The sequence below is a fragment of the Trichechus manatus genome, unplaced genomic scaffold, assembly GCF_000243295.1.
Source record: "Trichechus manatus latirostris isolate Lorelei unplaced genomic scaffold, TriManLat1.0 scaffold00006, whole genome shotgun sequence".
Taxonomy (NCBI): Eukaryota; Metazoa; Chordata; class Mammalia; order Sirenia; family Trichechidae; genus Trichechus; species Trichechus manatus.
Window position 1 is genome coordinate 5747245 of NW_004443942.1, and position 18242 is coordinate 5765486.

Below are 18242 nucleotides of genomic sequence, written 5' to 3' on the forward strand. Positions count from 1 at the left end.
GGGAGAAAGATGTGGCAGTCTGTTTCCGTAGAGATTTACAGCCTTGGAAAACCTATGGGGTCGTTATGAGCTGGAATCGACTTGATGGCAGTGGGGTAAATGCAGAATATGGGCAGGACAGTCAATACCTTCCATAGAGCTTTGCTTCAACTTTAAATAAACATTATCTGCACATTTACACAAACTTCAACCAAATTTGTATTTGTATTATCCACACCAAAAGCAGTACAATTTTTTGGAAGAATTCCTTCCTCAGTAAGAGAATTGCTGCAAAAATGTGCTATTGTTTCTAAAATCTCATCTGGAAGGGATTTTACTCACAATAGCCTTATAAACCTGTTTCATGAGAAAAATATTGCCCAAGGAAAGGGAAATTTTTTTTTCCTGTATTTGATTACTTCTATCCAAGGCTATGATTTAGATCTTTGCTAATCTCTGTAATAATAAGTGAAGCTACCTTTTTTTTTTTTTTAATGACTGGAATAGATTTTTGTCCTGGCACTTGAAAATTTGTTTGCAATTTTGGAATCAGAAAATACTTCTGGTCGCAGTACATTCAAATGGTAACTTGACCTGATGATGAGATGTAGTGTGGAAGACCATTGTAACTTCTGCTGCAATTATTTTATCTTCTTCATCTGAATTTCTCTTGATCAAATAAATCATCATTTTCTTTGGTACCAGTTGAAGAAATCATACATCTTTTATCCTTAGCTGTTAGCATATACTGATTTATATCTGACTTTCCAACATTTTCAATATTGAATGAAGAATTGTGTACTGCACAAAGAACTTCAAAAGGACTTTTCCCTCATTTCATAAATGTCCAGTGTTCAGAAAATCCATCACGAAATGTACACTTGCATTTTGGCATTTTGGGGTTCCAATATACTCAAATAAAAAAGCTAATGGCTACCACTGAAAGGAAGAGTTCCAAGCTGCACTGAAGGCATTGGTGAAAAACAAGGCTCCAGGAATTGATAGAATACCAATTGAGATGTTTCAACAAATGGATGCAGCACTGGAAGTGCTTACTCATCTCTGCCAAGAAATTTGGAAGACAGCTACCTGGTCAACCGACTAGAAGAGATCCACATTTATGCCTATTCCAAAGAAAGGTGATTCAACCAAATGCGGAAATTATCAAACAGTATCATTAATATCACACACAAGTAAAATTTTGCTGAAGATCATTCAAAAGTGGCTGCAGCAGTACATCGACAGGGAACTGCCAGAAATTCAAGCTGGATTCAGTAGAGGACGTGGAACGAGGGATATCATTGCTGATGTCAGATGGACCCTGGCTGAAAGCAGAGAATACCAGAAAGATGTTTACTTGTGTTTTATTGACTATGCAAAGGCATTTGACTGTGTGGATCATAACATTATGAAGAATGGAATTCCAGAACACTTAATTGTGCTCATGAGGAACCTGTACATAGATCAAGAGGCAGTGGTTCGAACAGAACAAGGGGATACTGCATGGTTTAAAGTCAGGAAAGGTGTGCATCAGGGTTGTATCCTTTCACCGTACTTATTCAATCCATATGCTGAGCAAATAATCCGAGAAGCTGGACTATGTGAAGAAAAACATGGTATCGGGATTGGAGGAAGACTCATTAACAACCTGCAATATGCAGATGACACAATCTTGCTTGCTGAAAGTGAAGAGGACTTGAAGCACTTACTGATGAGGATCAAAGACCACAGCCTTCAGTATGGATTACATCTCTACATAAAGAAAACAAAAATCCTCATAACTTGACCAATAAGCAACATCATGATAAACGGAGAAAAGATTGAAGTTACCAAAGATTTCATTTTACTTGGATCCAAAATCAACACCCATGGAAGCAGCAGTCAAGAAATCAAACGATGCATTGCATTGGGCAAATCTGCTGCAAAGGACTTCTTTCAAGTGTTAAAAAGCAAAGACGTCACCTTGAAGACGGAAGTGTTCCTGACCCAAGCCATGGTGTTTTAAATTGTCTCATATGCATGAGAAAGGTGGACAATGAATAAGGAAGACCAAAGAAGAATTAATGCCTTTGAATTATGGTGTTGGCAAAGAATATTGAATATATCATAGACTGCCAAAAGAATGAACAAATCTGTCTTGGAAGAAGTACAACCAGAATCCTCCTTAGAAGCAAGGATGGCGAGACTTCGTCTCACATAGTTTGAACATGTTATCAGGAGGGACCAGTCCCTGGAGAAGGACATCATGCTTTGTAAAGTAGACGGTCAGTGAAAAAGAGTAAGACCCTCAAGGAGATGGACTGACACAGTGGCTGCAACAATGGACTCAAGCATAACAATGATCATGAGAATGGCTCAGGACTGGGCACTGTTTGGTTCTGTTGTACATAGGGTCCCTATGAGTTGTAACTGAATCGACGGCATCTAACAACAACAACAACCACCACCGCAAGTATTGAAAAGATTGAATTTTATAATCTAACAGCTGTGTCAATACTTCTCACTCACAAGTCTGAACTCATAACTAACTGTAGACAGGGATTAAACAATTATAAGTTTTACAAACTTTCGAACTAACAATAAAATTAACTCTATATCTGATTCAAGAAAAAGTGAACTTCCCATTTGCCTGCAAAAGAGAGCTCTGTTTGTAAGGCACACTCTCCCCAGACAACCCAGAGATGAGATTATATAAGGTTTTAGGAAGCCCCGTGTTCAGGTATTGGCCAGGAGCAGGAGTATTTAGGAACTGACTGACTTTCAGCTGCATTAGTATGGCACTTGCTGATTGTCTGTTGTCTAGAAGCCAGTGCCTGTCACTGACTGGTTAACTTTGAGAAGCATGCAGCTGTCATTGATTTGCTGACTTTCAGAAGCATAGTACTAGAGTGAGGCTGTTGTTGTCTGGTAGATTTGCAGAAGCCTGGAGACTGTTCGTTTTCTATTGTTCTGTAATATGTAACTAAAATTTACTGGCTTAAAACACACTCATTTATTAGCTCATAGTTCTGTAGGCCTGATGTCCTGCACAGTGTGACTAGGTTCTCTCCTCAGGATCTTACAAGCCAAAATCTTTCCTTTCCTGAATATGAAAAATACCAATTACCATCCAGTCGATTCCAACTCATAGCGACCCTATCAATTCTCAGTTCCTCCTTTTGGTCTGCCTTCAGCCAAACCTACAGGAGAAACCGTAAGATATTGTTCAGCCTGGTTCTTGGTCATCTTGTATTGGGACTTCATTGTTCACACTAGGCCGGGTGGTTTAGTGTAATTGCCACCAAAGAAGGAGGCGAGTAACCTCTGGTCAGCTGAGAAACCCCGCTGTTCTGCAGCCGTAGCCGCTCAAATCGTTTGGCAAATAGTAAAGGGTAGGGACTTGGACCCGGGGCCCTTCCATGACAGCAGCAACCATGGAGAACAAGATGCCCAGGACTCTGTATGTGGATAACCTTTCCAGAGATGTGACAGAAGCTCTGATTCTCCAGCTCTTTAGTCAAATTGGACCTTGTAAAAACTGTAAAATGATTATGGATACAGCTGGAAATGATGCATATTGTTTTGTGGAGTTTTATGAGCATCGTCATGCAGCTGCTGCACTAGCTGCTGTGAATTGGAAAGATAATGAGTAAGGAAGTCAAAAGAAAGATACAAACAGTAGTACCATTGTTAGCACACTGCATTCACCAGATTATTTCCATGTCTTTGTTGTTTATCTCAGTCCAGAAATTACAACTGAAGATATAAAAGTTGCTTTTGCACCATTTGGAAGAATATCAGATGTGAAGTGGTTAAAGACATGGCAACAGGAAAGGCTGAGGGATATGGCTTTGTCTCCTTTTTCAACAAATGGCATGCCGAAAACGCCATTCAACAGATGGGTGGCCAGTGGCTTGGTGGAAGACAAATCAGAACTAACTGGGTAACCTGAAAGCCTCCAGCTCCTTAGAGTACACATGAGTTAAATACCAAACAGCTATCCTATGATGAGGTTGTAAATCAGTCTAGTCCAAGCAACTGTACTGTATACTGTGGGGGTGTTACTTCTGGACTAACAGAACCACTAATGCATCAGACTTTTTCACCATTTGGACAGATAATGGAAATTTGAGTCTTTCCAGATAAAAGATATTCATTTGTTTGGTTCAATGCCCATGAAAGCACAGCACATGCAATTTTTTCTGTTAATGGCACTACCATTGAGGGTCATCTTATGAAATGCTAGTGGGGCAAAGAAACTCTTGATATGATAAATCTTGTGCAACAGCAGAATCAGATTGGATATCCACAAGCTTATGGTCCATGGGGCCAGTGGTATGTGCAACAAATTGGACAGTATTCACCTAATGGTTGGCAAGTTACCTGCTTATGAAACTTATGGCCAGGCATGGAGCCTGCAGGGATTTAATCAGATGCAGTCTTCTGCACTGTGAATGGGTCCAGATTACAGAGTGCAGCCACCTCAAGGGCAGAATGGCAGTATATCTAACCAGCCTGCCGGGTATCAGGAAACCCAATGAGGGCCTCCAGAATCTAAAACCAGTGGCTTGAGGCTATAGGGAGCATAGTAAAGCTGCTGTTTACTTAAAGATTTACTAATCAGTCAGATACAATGTATTTATTTAAAAGATTCATTTTTTAATCTTGAAACTACTTATCATCCATATTGTTTTAAAAAGAAACAAGATGCTGAATATCTGCCAATTTTTGCCTTCATCACCTTTTTTGATAAAGTTTCTCAGATCCTTATTTCAAATACAAATGCAGGGATTGCTGCCACTTTTTTTTAAATTAAGGGACAGAAAGCTGCACAATGTTGAACTTTTTTCCACTAAAATATTGTGCAGTTCTATTTTGCACTTCTGATATGATTTAAAGCATATAATGTAAAGATGTAAAAAAACAAAAACTGTGCCGAGTCTAGAAGTTCTTTGTTATCTTCAGCTTGTGATGATTCTATTTTAGAATTTTCTTTTTCAAAGGCATTGTTTGAGCTCTCCATCTCTACTTTTATCCCTTTGGGGTTTTTTAAATACAAATGATTAGTTTACATCATTTTTGTATATATATTTTTCACAAATTTGTCTTTATTAAAGTACTGTAAAGTATACTTAAATGGGAAAAAAAGATGTTATTTAAATTGAAAACTTTTCTCAGATGGATTGATAATTACTTTCATTTTGCGTTTTCTATGAGAAGGTGCCACAAGAATTCCGTGTTGGATTTGTTGAAAAACATTTCTATCTTCTGTGATAAACTTCGCTGTGTGCCAGGAAATACAAAGTCTCGTTACTAAAGAAAATCTCTGAAATGTGATAAGTTCTTATGAACCCATGTTAATTTCCTGTGTCAACTTCTACATTTATGTATGTTATTTCATTATGTAAAATGTTTCAGTTAGCAAACTTTGTATGTAATTTCCTTCTTAAAGGTATCACATAGAGTTGACATGAGATTTATAAGGTTTTAAATTGTTTGCATGTAAATATCAAATACACACTTTGGTAGTCTTTGAATACACAATCATTTGCTCTTGTTTTTCAAGAATTTTGAGACATAAAATTGTATGTAAAGGAATATATTAATTTGCCATTTTCTAGTTAGATTTACTCAAAAAGAGTAAATCAACTTAATTGTAATATGTACAAACGATAACTGGGAAATTATACAATATCCTTATGTCAGGCTTGGAGTTCGTTGTGAACTCTAATATTACTCTAAAGGACAAGTTGGGCAAAGCATTTTTAAAATGTTTACAGGCCAAAAAACAAACAAAAAACACTTAAAATCCTACCTCCTTAAAGAGCCTTCAGAGAGGAGACGCCTCAGTGCAATCATTGCTTTTATTCTTTTGGCACCTGTTTTCCTCGAGTTCCCAATTTTATTATTTTGGGGTAGCTCCGAGCATTAAAAGGTTTAATCATTGATGGCATTGTTCTAGCTTTGACATTTCTTATACATTTCCGAGTCTTTTAGAAGAGTTGTGGGAAATTCTGTTTTTTTTTCAGCGAAGGTCACAAACCTTCCTTGACTCACCAAGGGTGAAGACTCCCGAATATACATATTTGGATTTTTTGTTGTTGTTGTTTTGTTTGTTTGTTTGTTTTTATGACCTTCGAAGAACTCCCAGCATTTTATTTAGGAACAGAAAACGCCAAGAGTTTCCTGGCCTTGTACCTTCCAGGCCTCTAAGCCAATATACTTCTAAACCATAGCCCAGGAAAAACAACTCATAAATGTGTAATTATCTGGAGCTCAGTTCTATGCAGTTATACTGATGTTTCATTTAGTCACTGTATATTTTTAAGTGTGGTACATTAAAAGTTGCTTTATGGAAGATGAGTAAATCTTTTAAATACTTGGAAATTTTATTTCCTTGTTAACTTTTACAGATCAAGGCATGCAACCAAAAGCAGCTTAAATGAAATACTATAAAAAAAAAAAAATCAGGAAGCTATTTTTAGATTCTTCTGGCTTATGTTTTTATATTAGGACCCTCGTTATTTTCTCTTATTCAAAAATATTTTTATTTCCTTAACATCTTATGGACTGCAGGGTAAATTATTTGGGCATAAATAATTTAAGGAAAAGTATAATTTTTCTTTTATTTTTACTGTCTCAAGTAATAACACTTTTTATTAGCCAGTATATTTTCATATTGCACAAGTCTTAAAATGTACATTAACTGCTTTTTTGTTTGCATTAACTACTTTTTGAGAAGAAACTGGTGTCAGTATTCATGATGAAAAGGTTACTACTAAATAAATTCACATTTCAGGAATATTGATAACTTTTATTTAAATCTACTCTTGGTGTTGAAACAAATTGTTTAAGGATTTTTCAATCAAAAATCATACTGGCGTTAATATCAGGTAAAGAAATTAAAGTTTTTTAAATTGCTTCATTCTCTGCAATACGTGTTCAGATTTTACTTTAAAATAATCTGGTACTGTAATGAACCTGAAGTGATTTACACTTAATGAGTCATTAATCCAGTATTCTTTACCCTGACTGTTTGGATATTAAAGTTCTTTTATGTTTTCTATTAAAAAAAAAAAGATATTGTTCAGATTTTTATTTGTGGAGGTATGATTTTCAACTTATGTTGCCATGTAAGTGATTTAAGCACCAACTGTCGTCTTGTGTCGTTGAGTGGATTCCATCTCATGGTGATCCCACGTGTTACAGAGTAGAACTGCCCCACTGGGTTTTCTTGGCTGTAATCTTTACAGAGTCAGATCACCAGGCCTTTTCTTCTGTGTTGCCACTGGTGTGTTCGAACTGCTAACTTTTTGGTTAGCAGCTAAGTGCAAACTGTTTGTGCCACCCTCAATGAGATGGATTGACACAGTGGCTGCAACAATGGGCTCAAGCATAACAATGATTGTGAGGATGGTGCAGGACTGGGCAGTGTTTCATTCTGTTGTACATAGGGTCCTTATGAGTCAGAACCAACTTGACAGCACCTAACAACAACAACAAAATAGTTTTATATACACTAAGATTGGGGAATGGTCAAAAATCTATACCATATACTCCCCCCAAACACTGCCAAAATCAATATAGTTCAGACTAAACTGAAGAAGATACATGCAAATTCAGTTAATCAAGAGTCAAGAGCAGTGTGGGGGAAGTAAATGGACGTGGTTCTGAACAGTCTTGGAAAGAACCCCTAACTTGGAGGAAGGATGATTGAAGACATCAATAGACTATAAGAGAAATAGGAAATGTTCTGCCTTGGATCCGTTCCTCCAGCATGGAATGGTCTTGGGGCTAATGAAAAAGTAGATAAATTATGGCCATGTATGATTTTCCCCCCACCTCACCCCAGCCCAGTTTATTAACAAAAAGGGGCAAGGCCTAGAGACAAGCCTTGGTAGCAGCTGTAGCTCAAGAGTTAGCTTTTCATCAGTGAATTGTACACGTAAGCCATAAGGAAAAATGAAGTTCTGATAACATGCTACAACATGGTGGGCACAGGAGCTGGATGATTTTATGAGGTGGTACTGGAGTAGCCATGGGTAAGATGACTGAGAGGTGCTTAGAAGAGGAGAAAGAGAAGGGAGGAGACAAAGAAAAAGAGACAACAATACCATGATAAAGGGAAGCAGAGATGAGAGTGGTTAGTTCCCTTCCCTTACTGAGATTTGGTTTTTCAATTTTTTAGGGGCTCCAAAAATGAGGGGCTTGCATTTATAGGAAAGATGATGGTGTAGGTGCACATTATCAAAAAACTATTCTCTCTGAAATCTGATGGGGGGGGGCACTAAAATAAAGAAAGTGTTAAAAAGCAAAGATGTCACCTTGAAGACTAAAGTGCACCTGACCTAAGCCATGGTATTTTCTTTTTTTTTAATTTTTAATTTTTTCCCATACAAAAATTTATACATACATTGTTATGTGACTCTAACTGCTCTCCCCATACTGTGACAGGACACTCCTCCTTTCCACCTCTGATTCCCCATGTCCATTCAACCAGCTCCTAACCCTCTCTGCCTTCCCATCTCACCTCTGGACAGAAGCTGACCATTTAGTCTCTTGTCTCTACTTGAGCTAGGAGGTACACTCCCCAAGAGTATCACTTTATGTCCCATAGTCCAGCCCAATCTTAGTCTGAAGAGTTGGCCCTGGAAATTGTTTTAGTTCTGGGCTGATAGAGAATCAAGGGGCCATGCTCTATGGGGTTCCTCCAGTCTCAGTCAGATCATTAAGTCTGGTCTTTTTACTAGAATTTGAGTTCTGCACCACACCTTTCTCCTGCTCCATCAGGGACTCTCTGTTGTGTTCCCTGTCAGGGCGGTCATTGCTGGTAGCTGGGCACCATCTAGTTCTTCTTGTCTCAGGCTGATGAAGTCTCTGGTTTATGTGGCCCTTTCTGTCTCTTAGGCTAATACTTTCCTTGTGTCTTTGATGTTCTTCCTTCTCCTTTACTCCAGGTGGTTGGGACCAATTGGTGCATCTTATATGGCTGCTTGCAAGCTTTTAAGATCCCAGACGCTGCTCACCAAAGTAGGATGCAGAACATTTTCTTAATAAGTTTGTTATGTCAATTAACCTAGATGTCCCCTGAAAGCATGGTCCCCTGACCCCTACCCCTGCTACGCTGTCCTTCAAAGTGTTTGATTGTATTCAGGAAACTTCTTAGCTTTGGTTTAGTCCAGTTGTGCTGACTTTTCCTGTAGTGTGTGCTGTCCTTCCCTTCACCTAAGATAATTCTTATCTACTATCTAGTTAGTAAATAACCCTCACCCTCCCTCCCCACCCTCATAACCATCAAAGAATGTTTTCTTCTGTATTTAAACCTTTTATTGAGTTCTTATAATAGTGGTCTTATACAATATTTGTCCTTCTGTGACTGACTAAATTCACTCAGCATAATGATCTCCAGCTTCTTCCATGTTATAAGATGTTTCACGGCTCCATCGTTGTTCTTTATCATTGCATAGCATTCCATTGTGTGGATATACCATAATTTGTTTATCCATTCATCCATTGATGGGCACCTAGGTTGTTTCCATCTTTTTGCTATTGTGAACAGTGCTGCAATGAACATGGGTGTGCATATATCTATTCATGTGACAGCTCTTATTGCTCTAGGATATATTCCAAGGAGCAGGATAGCTGGATCGTATGGTACTTCTATTTCTAGCTTTTTAAGGAAGTGCTAAATCAACTTCCAAAGTGGTAGTAGCATTTTACATTCCCACCAACAGTGTATAAGTGTTCCAGTCTTTCCACAACCTCTCCAGCATTTATTATTTTGTGTTTTTTGAATTAATGCTAGCCTTGTTGAGGAGAGATGATATCTCACCGTAGTTTTGATTTGCATTTCTCTAATGCTAATGATCGTGAACATTTCTTCATGTGTCTGTTAGCTACCTGAATATCTTCTTTGGTGAAGTGCCTGTTCATATCCTTTGCCTATTTTTTAATTGGGTTATTTGTCTTTTTGTTGTTGAGGTTTTGCAATATCTTTTAGATTTTAGAGATTAGACGCTGATCAGATTTGTCGTAGCCAAAAGTTTTTTCCCAGTCTGTAGGTTGTTTTTTTACTCTTCTGGTGAAGTCTTTTGATGAGCATAAGTGTGTGATTTTTAGGAGCTCCCATTTATCTAGTCTCTCTTCTGGTGCTTGTTCATTGTTACTTATGGTTCGTATTGTGTTTATGCCATGTATTAGGGCTCCTAGCATTGTCCCTATTTTTTCTTCCATGATCTTTATCATTTTCGATTTTATATTTAGGTCTCTGATCCATTTTGAGTTAGTTTTTGTGCATGGTGTGAGTTATGGGTCTTGTTTCATTTTTTTGCAGATGGATATCCAGTTATGCCAGCACCATTTGTTAAAGAAACTGTCTTTTCCCCAATTAACGGACTTTGGGCCTTTGTCAAATATCAGCTGCTCATGGTGGTTGAATTTACATCTGGATTCTCAATTCTGTTCCATTGGTCTATGTATCTGCTGTTTTACCAGTACCAGGCTGTTTTGACTACCATGGCAGTATAATAGTTTCTAAAATCAGGGTAGTGTGAGACCTCCCACTTTGTTCTTCTTCTTGTATAATGGTTTACTTATTCGGCAAGCTGTGGTATTTTTAATTGCCTCATATGCATGCGAAAGCTGAACAATGAATAAGGAAAACCGAAGAAGAATTGATGCTTTTGAATTATGTTCGTGAAGTATATTGAATATGTCATGGACTGCCAAAAGAACGAACAAATCTATCTTGGAAGAAGCACAACCAGAATGCCCCTTGTTGCCCAAACTCTATATTCTTTAATTATATCCCATCCAATGAGAATCCAAGCCACGAATAGGAAGACTTACCAGGTCCTATCCTACTACAGGAGCCCTGGTGGTGCAGTGGTTAAGAGCTCGACTGCTAACTAAAAGGTCAGCAGTTCGAATCCACCAGCCACTCCTTGGAAACCCTATGGGGCAGTTCTACCTTGTCCTATAGGGTCACTATGAGTCGGAATCGACTTGACGGCAATGGGTGAGTAGAGGCAACTTCCCTTAAAGGGAACTCTGGGCAACGCAGACGATGACAGACATCACTACCTCATAGAATCTAACATGGTATTATACATCACATATTTGCATTTAAGAATGTTTAGGAGGGGGAGAATAAGTCCTCACTCCTTAACGTGGGCTTCTTCCCACATTTCAGTTAGTGACTTCTTCCAAAAAGTACAGTATGGATAGGGAGAAAAGAGAGTAACTTTATAGTGGAGAAACCTGATAAACACTACTTTAGCCAGGTAATCAAGGTCAATATCAATAGTGGTAAATCATGCTAATAGAATGTACTCTTAGTATGATGTGATGAAAATGGCACCTTACCTCTGTGATCTTCCCCAAACCCATAACCTCAGTCTAATATCAGACAAATTCCAATAGAGGGACATCCTACAATGTACCTGACCAGTGCTCCTCATACTGTCAAAAACAAGGAAAGTCTGAAAAACTGTCAGAGCCAAGATTTAGTCTATAATTAAATGTAATGTGGTGTCCTGAATGCGATCCTGGAACAGAAAAAGGATATTAGGTAAAAACTAAGGAAATATGAATATCTGAATAAGTTATGGTCTTTAGCTAATAATGATACATCAATAATGGTTTATTAATTGTAACAAATATACCTTACTAAGGTAAGATGTTAATAATAAGGGAAACTATGCAGGGGCATAGTTGCATGTGGCAACCCTGTATGATCTGCTCAATTTCTGTCAATCTAAAACTCTTTTAAAAAATAAGATCTATTAATTAAAATTAATTTTTAAGAACTCCATGGAGATATGGCAAGCAAGGACAAATAAATGAGTGTAACCCTCCGCAAAAAAAAAAAAGGAAAAAAAAAGGATTTGAAATTGAATTGAGATTAGAAAGGTGACTTGATACAACAAAATTCAGGGTCAAATGACATTTATTGCTCATCTATTGGCACTTTCCACAACACTTTATATTAGGCATTGTCTTACCTGGTCCTCACAGTATCCTTGAGGTAAATATTATTCCTATTTTATAAGTGAGAAGATAAAGCTTGGATTTACATACTGGTTCAAGTTTACTCAATGAGTGAGTGGTAAGGCCAGAATTTTAGTCTACATCTCTGGACTCCCAAGATTATGGCTTTTTCCTCAAAGTTATACTGCAAAGAATAAAGGTAAATAGGATGGAAACAGGGAATTCAATCCAGGAACTATACTATGGGATTATAGAGACGATCAGACATGGATTCTGTACTATAAAACCCAGTCCACTGGAGGGAGGAGAGGGGCAAAAGAGGCTGTTTAAACACGTACGCTTTATTCCTGTGGGTGGTAAGAAGTTTCAAGGTCAGACTCCTACACTTATGTGCAATCTGTGCAGATGGGAAGATTATTTCTTTTTACCTGAGAAAGCAGTAAAGGATAGACATCTTGGTTTCTTTTCAGGTGTAAATAAGATGACACACACAAATGATAAAGCTGACAATCTTTTATCTAGTATAAAGGTCTCTATTGTTTTTCATCTGTAAATGTTTTCCTTGCCACTAAATAGTTTAGCTGACAATTTGATTTTAAGCTTGGTTTCAGTAAAAGATCCATATCTTTCATTAAAGTGCAATAAAATAAAAATAGTTACACTTACAGAACACTTAGTACATGCCAGTCACTATTCTAAATGTATTATAAGCATAATCTCTTTAATCTTTACAACAACCCCTGAGGTAGATCCATTTTAACTTCATACATACAATAAACATAAGTTTCATGGATTGAATTATGTCCCCCCAAAAATGTGTGTATCAATTTGGCTGGGCCATGATTCCTGGTATTGTGTGATTTTCCTATATGTTGTAAATCCTGCCTCTATGGTATTAATGAGGGAGGATGGGTGGCAGTTGTGTTAGTAAGGCAAGACTCAGTCTACAAGATTGGATATAAAAGAAAGAAGTGAGCAGAGAGTCGGACGACCTCCTACCGCCACAAAAGAAGTGCCAGGAGCAGAGCGTGTCCTTTGGACTCAGGGTCCCTGTGTGGAGAAGCTCTTAGTCCGGGGGAACATTGATGAGAAGGCTGACAGAAAGAGAAAGCCTTCCCCTGGAGCTGATGCCCTAAATTTGGACTTTTAGCCTACTTTACTGTGAATAAAGAAATTTCTCTTTGTTAAAGCCATCCACTTGTGGTATTTCTGTTATAGCAGCACCAGACGACTAAGACAGTAAGTATGTTAAAAACTTGTCCAGGATGACCCAGAGGCAGTGTGACTCCAGAATCCATGCTCATAATTATGGCATACTGCCACAGGACACACACCTACACACACACACACACACAGACACAATATATAAAAGTGTGTTTCTTTATACCATAATTTACATATGCAGAGGAAATGCACCCACCAAAAAAAAAAAAACCTCACAGCTGTCGAGTCAATTCTAAGTCATACTGACCCTGTAGGATAGAGTGGAACTGCCCCCATAGGGTTTCCAAGACTGTAAATCTTTACGGAAGCAGATTGCCACATCTTTCTCCCACAGAGCAGTTGGTGGGTTCAAACCGCCAACCTTTTGGTTAGCTGCCCAGTGCTTTAACCATTGCACTACCAGGCCTCCTTACAGGAAATATAGTTTCTCTAATCGCTGAAATCATTTTGATCTTTTCAAACTCCCTAAGTGCTGGTTAGCAGGGGCATAAAAAAATTTTCTATTTGATTTAGTTTACAAAGTTATTTCAAGCCAATTATTCAAATGGATTTCTAGATTTAATTTAGCTTTTTTGATCTTTACTCTCACCCCTTTTTTTCCCTTTCCTAGATGGCATCAAAGGTGAAGGTGGAGGTGAAAGGGCCTGGTTTACAAGATCTGGTGACATTGGTGAGTAAATGACCCTGCTCTTAACTTGGTCCTTGCCTGCCATCCATTCAGATAGAGTTGGTTCTTTCCTGACCCCCAGCATGAAATTATGGCCTATTTTTTATTGGCTTAGTTTCCAGTGGCCTCTCCTTGCTGATTAGTTTCCCTTATCTATAAGCAGTATAGTTTAAACTCTCAGTCTCCACCACTTTCTCCACCTAGGCTCTGGTCTGTGCTGTCCCCTGCTCATGCTTTTGCTGCTGGGTCATCTTAACTCCTGCTGCTGTGAGCCCCTTACCAGAACCACTGGCTCTCAACTCAGAGTCCCCACCACAGGGGAAGCAACGGAACTTGGGAGAACAAATTAAACTCTCTCTCTACTTGACCAGGCCATCCAACTCTCTTCATTATGCTGAAATTTCCCTCCGTCTTGTATGGAGCCCCCCAGAACAGCAATTTCCTTCTAAGTCCCAAGTAGGCATCAGGACAAAAACTTCTCTGTTCTTGACGTTTATCTTAAATTATTCAATGTCTCTCCATCTCAAAGCAAATCCTGATGAAATGTAGAGAACCCATGAGTATACCTGCCTACCTCTCCTCAGTCTTACTTCCTCTTCCAACCGGCCTCCCTTCCACTCCACTTAGGCTAAAGTAGTGGGATTTTATTTTCATATCCATATGTCATATCCTCCTACCACTGGGAGGCAGGCTTCTGGAAGTAGTCATAATAATGTCTGTTCTGTTGAAGAATTGACTCGATAGCAACTGTTTTTTGGTTTTTGTTTTGTTTTTTATTCTATGGAAGCAACTCTGTGATCTGAGTCTTCAGGTCTAACCTTCGATATGTTAAATAGAAGCTAAAGGAATTTAAAAAATTCTTCTTTCTCTCACAAAGCCTGGCTTTCTTGCTTTAATATCCTATTTGAATGTTAAAATTGCTAGATGCTACCTGTTTCTTTTTCTTTGTAATCCCTCTGTAACAAATCCCAACTTCTCTTCCGGAGATGATGCTTTGTTCTACTACAGAGAATGCCATACTTTCAGAAATGCAAAGGACTAATGTGCATTAATATGTTTTCATAGAATATTGCCCCTCTTACATTTGTGTCATTGCTTCAAAGTGTCTACATCAACCCTGCATCTGGGTAATTGTACTAACCTCCAAACAATCTATTCTCCACACCCAGTAGCCAGAATGGTCACTTAAACACAGAAACCAGAGCACATCATGCCCTCACTTAAAAACCTGCAATGTCCTGTTCTACTTAGAATAAAATCCAAACTCCTGACCAAGGCCTGGGAGACATGACATAAACTGGCCTCTGTCCACCCTACCCGTTTGGACTCTCCTCCTCCCTTTCTACTCCCCAGAACATCTCCTTCTCTCTGTTCCTAAAACTTGCCAAATTCACTAAGGCCTTTGCACCTGTCTCTTCTGCCTGGAATGCTTTGTTCCTACATCTTCACATGACTGACTCCTTGTTATTCACTTCTCAGCTCAAATGTCACATACTCTGACTAGCCAAACCAGAGTAACCACCTCCCACCCTAAATGTCACACACACGCACGGATGCACACACACATGCACACATATACACTTTGATGTCCGATATCTCTATATGTAGCACCTTGGTGTAAACTGAGGCAAGAGGAACCTTTTTTAACATCCGGTTATACTATATGTAGTAGATGTCTAATGGTATGTTTCAAATTACCCCAAAACTTAGTGACTTAAAACAGCAATAACTATGTGTTATTTCTTATGGTTTCTGTCATTAGGAATTCAGCAGTAGCTTAGCCAGGCAGTTTTGTCTTGGGACTCAATTGAACTGGAAAATATAATCTGCCACTCTATACTAATACAGTAATTTATGTTTCATTATCCTTAGAGTTATTTTGAGTGAAGTATCAAGAGAGTTGGGTTTGAATTCCGACTCTTGCCCTCACAATATAACCTTTAACTCAAGAAATAGCAAGTTGAGATAATAATGCTTATCTTTTAGAATTTTTTATGATTGAGTTAAGATAATATATATGAAAATACCTAGTATAGTGTCAGTGACAGAGACGACACTCAATAAATATTCAATAGGTACTCATTAATATTTAAATAAAGTTGGTTCTTTTTATATTCCTAAAAAGTTAAAATATATAAGTAAATTTGAATCAAGCTGCCCTGGAATCTTTTTTTTTTTTTTTTTTTTATATCAAGTTTAGAAAATTGTGCTTTCTGAAAATTCATTTAAAACATATAATTTCCTTTGCATTACTGGGCACATTTTCCTAACAACACAAATAAAACCTCTTTTAAAAATACAAACTCATTGCCTAGCATCATGTTCATTCTTTACAAACCAGGGAAGCTTTCTCTAGACAGCTGTTCTTTCTGGGCCAGGCTCACTCCTGCTTTGTCCTGAATCAACCACTTCTGATGATGAGCTCATTGCCCCAGCATGATAAACACTGTGTTCCTGAAATTTACCTCACTAGGGGCCTGGGCAACACAGGTGTTGGTTAGCAAGTGACTTTGCATTTCCTCTATAACTAGGGTCTTGCAGTTGCTTGCATACTGTCAAAGATAAACTGTTCATATCTTATTAACATACTGTATTAGAAAGCCAGAATGGCAAAGAACACGGCAAATAATATTTCTTTTTTCTACTCTCCCACTGTGAATGTTCATCAGCCTTACATAGAAACAAAATTTTTAAACTCTTATATCATTTAACCCAGCAATTTTATTGGGTGAGTACAAAGATATAACTTCAAGTTAATTAATTAGAATGTCAAAACATTTGAAACAACTTGGTTATGCAACCATTGAGGATCAGTTAAATTAATTAGGATAATTTTTTAAAAATTTTAAATAAATTATACCACCTCCCTATACTGGAATATTAGATAGTCATCAAAACTATGTTCTAGGAGAGTATCTAATTACATAAGAAAATGATGAGAACATATTGTTAAGTACAAAGACTGTGCACAAAAGAGTATATTCATAATGATCTCAATTTTTAACGCACTCATGTGCACACATACACACTTGGAGAAAGAGAGAGGGAAAAAGAGAATGCATCAAAGAGAATCAGGAAAATAACTGAGTTACCCTTTCAACAAAATGGAGCACGAACTGTGAAACTAATAGTAAGATGGACAATATATATGAACAAGCAGTTCACAGAAGATAAAATTAAACGTAAGAAAAGATGCTTAATCTAACACATAATAAGATCAATTCAAACTAAAATTACAGTGAGATACCACTTCTCACCTACCGGATTGGCAAACATTAAAGAGTTTGACAACATACAGTTGGTAAGAGTGTAGAGAAATAGGCACTTACCTACATGGCAGGTGGGAATTGCTGGTACTATTGCTATGGAGGGGAATAATGCAAAATTATATATGCATTTATCTTTTGACTCATCCATCCATCCCACTTCTAAGAATCTATATAAAAGATACACTGGCAAAAACAAAATCTGACTTATGTACAAGGTTTTGCACTAAAGCATTATTTGTAGTAGTAAAAGACTGAAAACAACCCAAATGTCTATTGATAAGGGATTGGCTGAATAAACCATGGAATACTATACAGCCTTAAAAGGGAACAAGATTCCTATATACCAGTATGAAGAGAGATCCAGAATATGTTGTTAAGTTACAAAAGTAAGGTGCAGAAGAATATATTCTATCATTTGTGTAAGAAAGCAGGGGAAATAAGAATATATACACACATTTGCTTATATTTCCTAAAAGGCATAAGGTTAAACCAGACATTTTAAAAAATGGTTACTCACTAAGGATAGGATACTAGGGGTAAAAGGAAGAGAACACAGAGAAAAGATCTATTTCAAATAATTTTTAGAACACAGAATTTTTACTATCCATTCATAGTGGAATATATTTTAAGGTCCAGTAATCCTTAGAAACGAGGATGGCAAGACTTTGTCTCATGTACTTTGGACGTGCTATCAGGAGGGACCAATCCCTGGAGAAGGACCATGCTTGGTAAAGCAGAGGGTCAGTGAAAAAGCGGAAGACCTTCAATGAGATGGATTTACACAGTGGCTGCAACGATGGACTCAAACATAGCAACGTTTGTGAGGATGGCACGGGACTGGGCAATGTTTCATTCTGTTATACATAAGATCACGATGAGTCAGAACTGACTCAACGGTACCTAACAACAACAGAGCTACAAAAAAATTTCAAACTTCATTTAGTAGTTTTATTGTAAGTAGTCATATTAGTATCATTATTTTGAATAATATTTATTGTATAGGCTAAAACAAATCAGCAATTATTGAAATATTGTTAGGAACCAAGATTTTCTGTATTAGATAAAAGAAACACAATGTAAAATTTTAAAAGTTAAATAAAAATCTATAGTGTTAAAATCTTAATTGAAAATATTAT

The 18242-nt window shown here is 37.6% G+C and overlaps 1 pseudogene; it reads left to right on the forward strand.

Annotated features, from left to right (window-relative positions):
- Nucleotides 1-3392: 3392 nt before the first annotated feature.
- LOC101352169 (nucleolysin TIA-1 pseudogene) lies at nt 3393-3905 on the forward strand (annotated as a pseudogene).
- The last annotated feature ends 14337 nt before the right edge of the window (nt 3906-18242 follow it).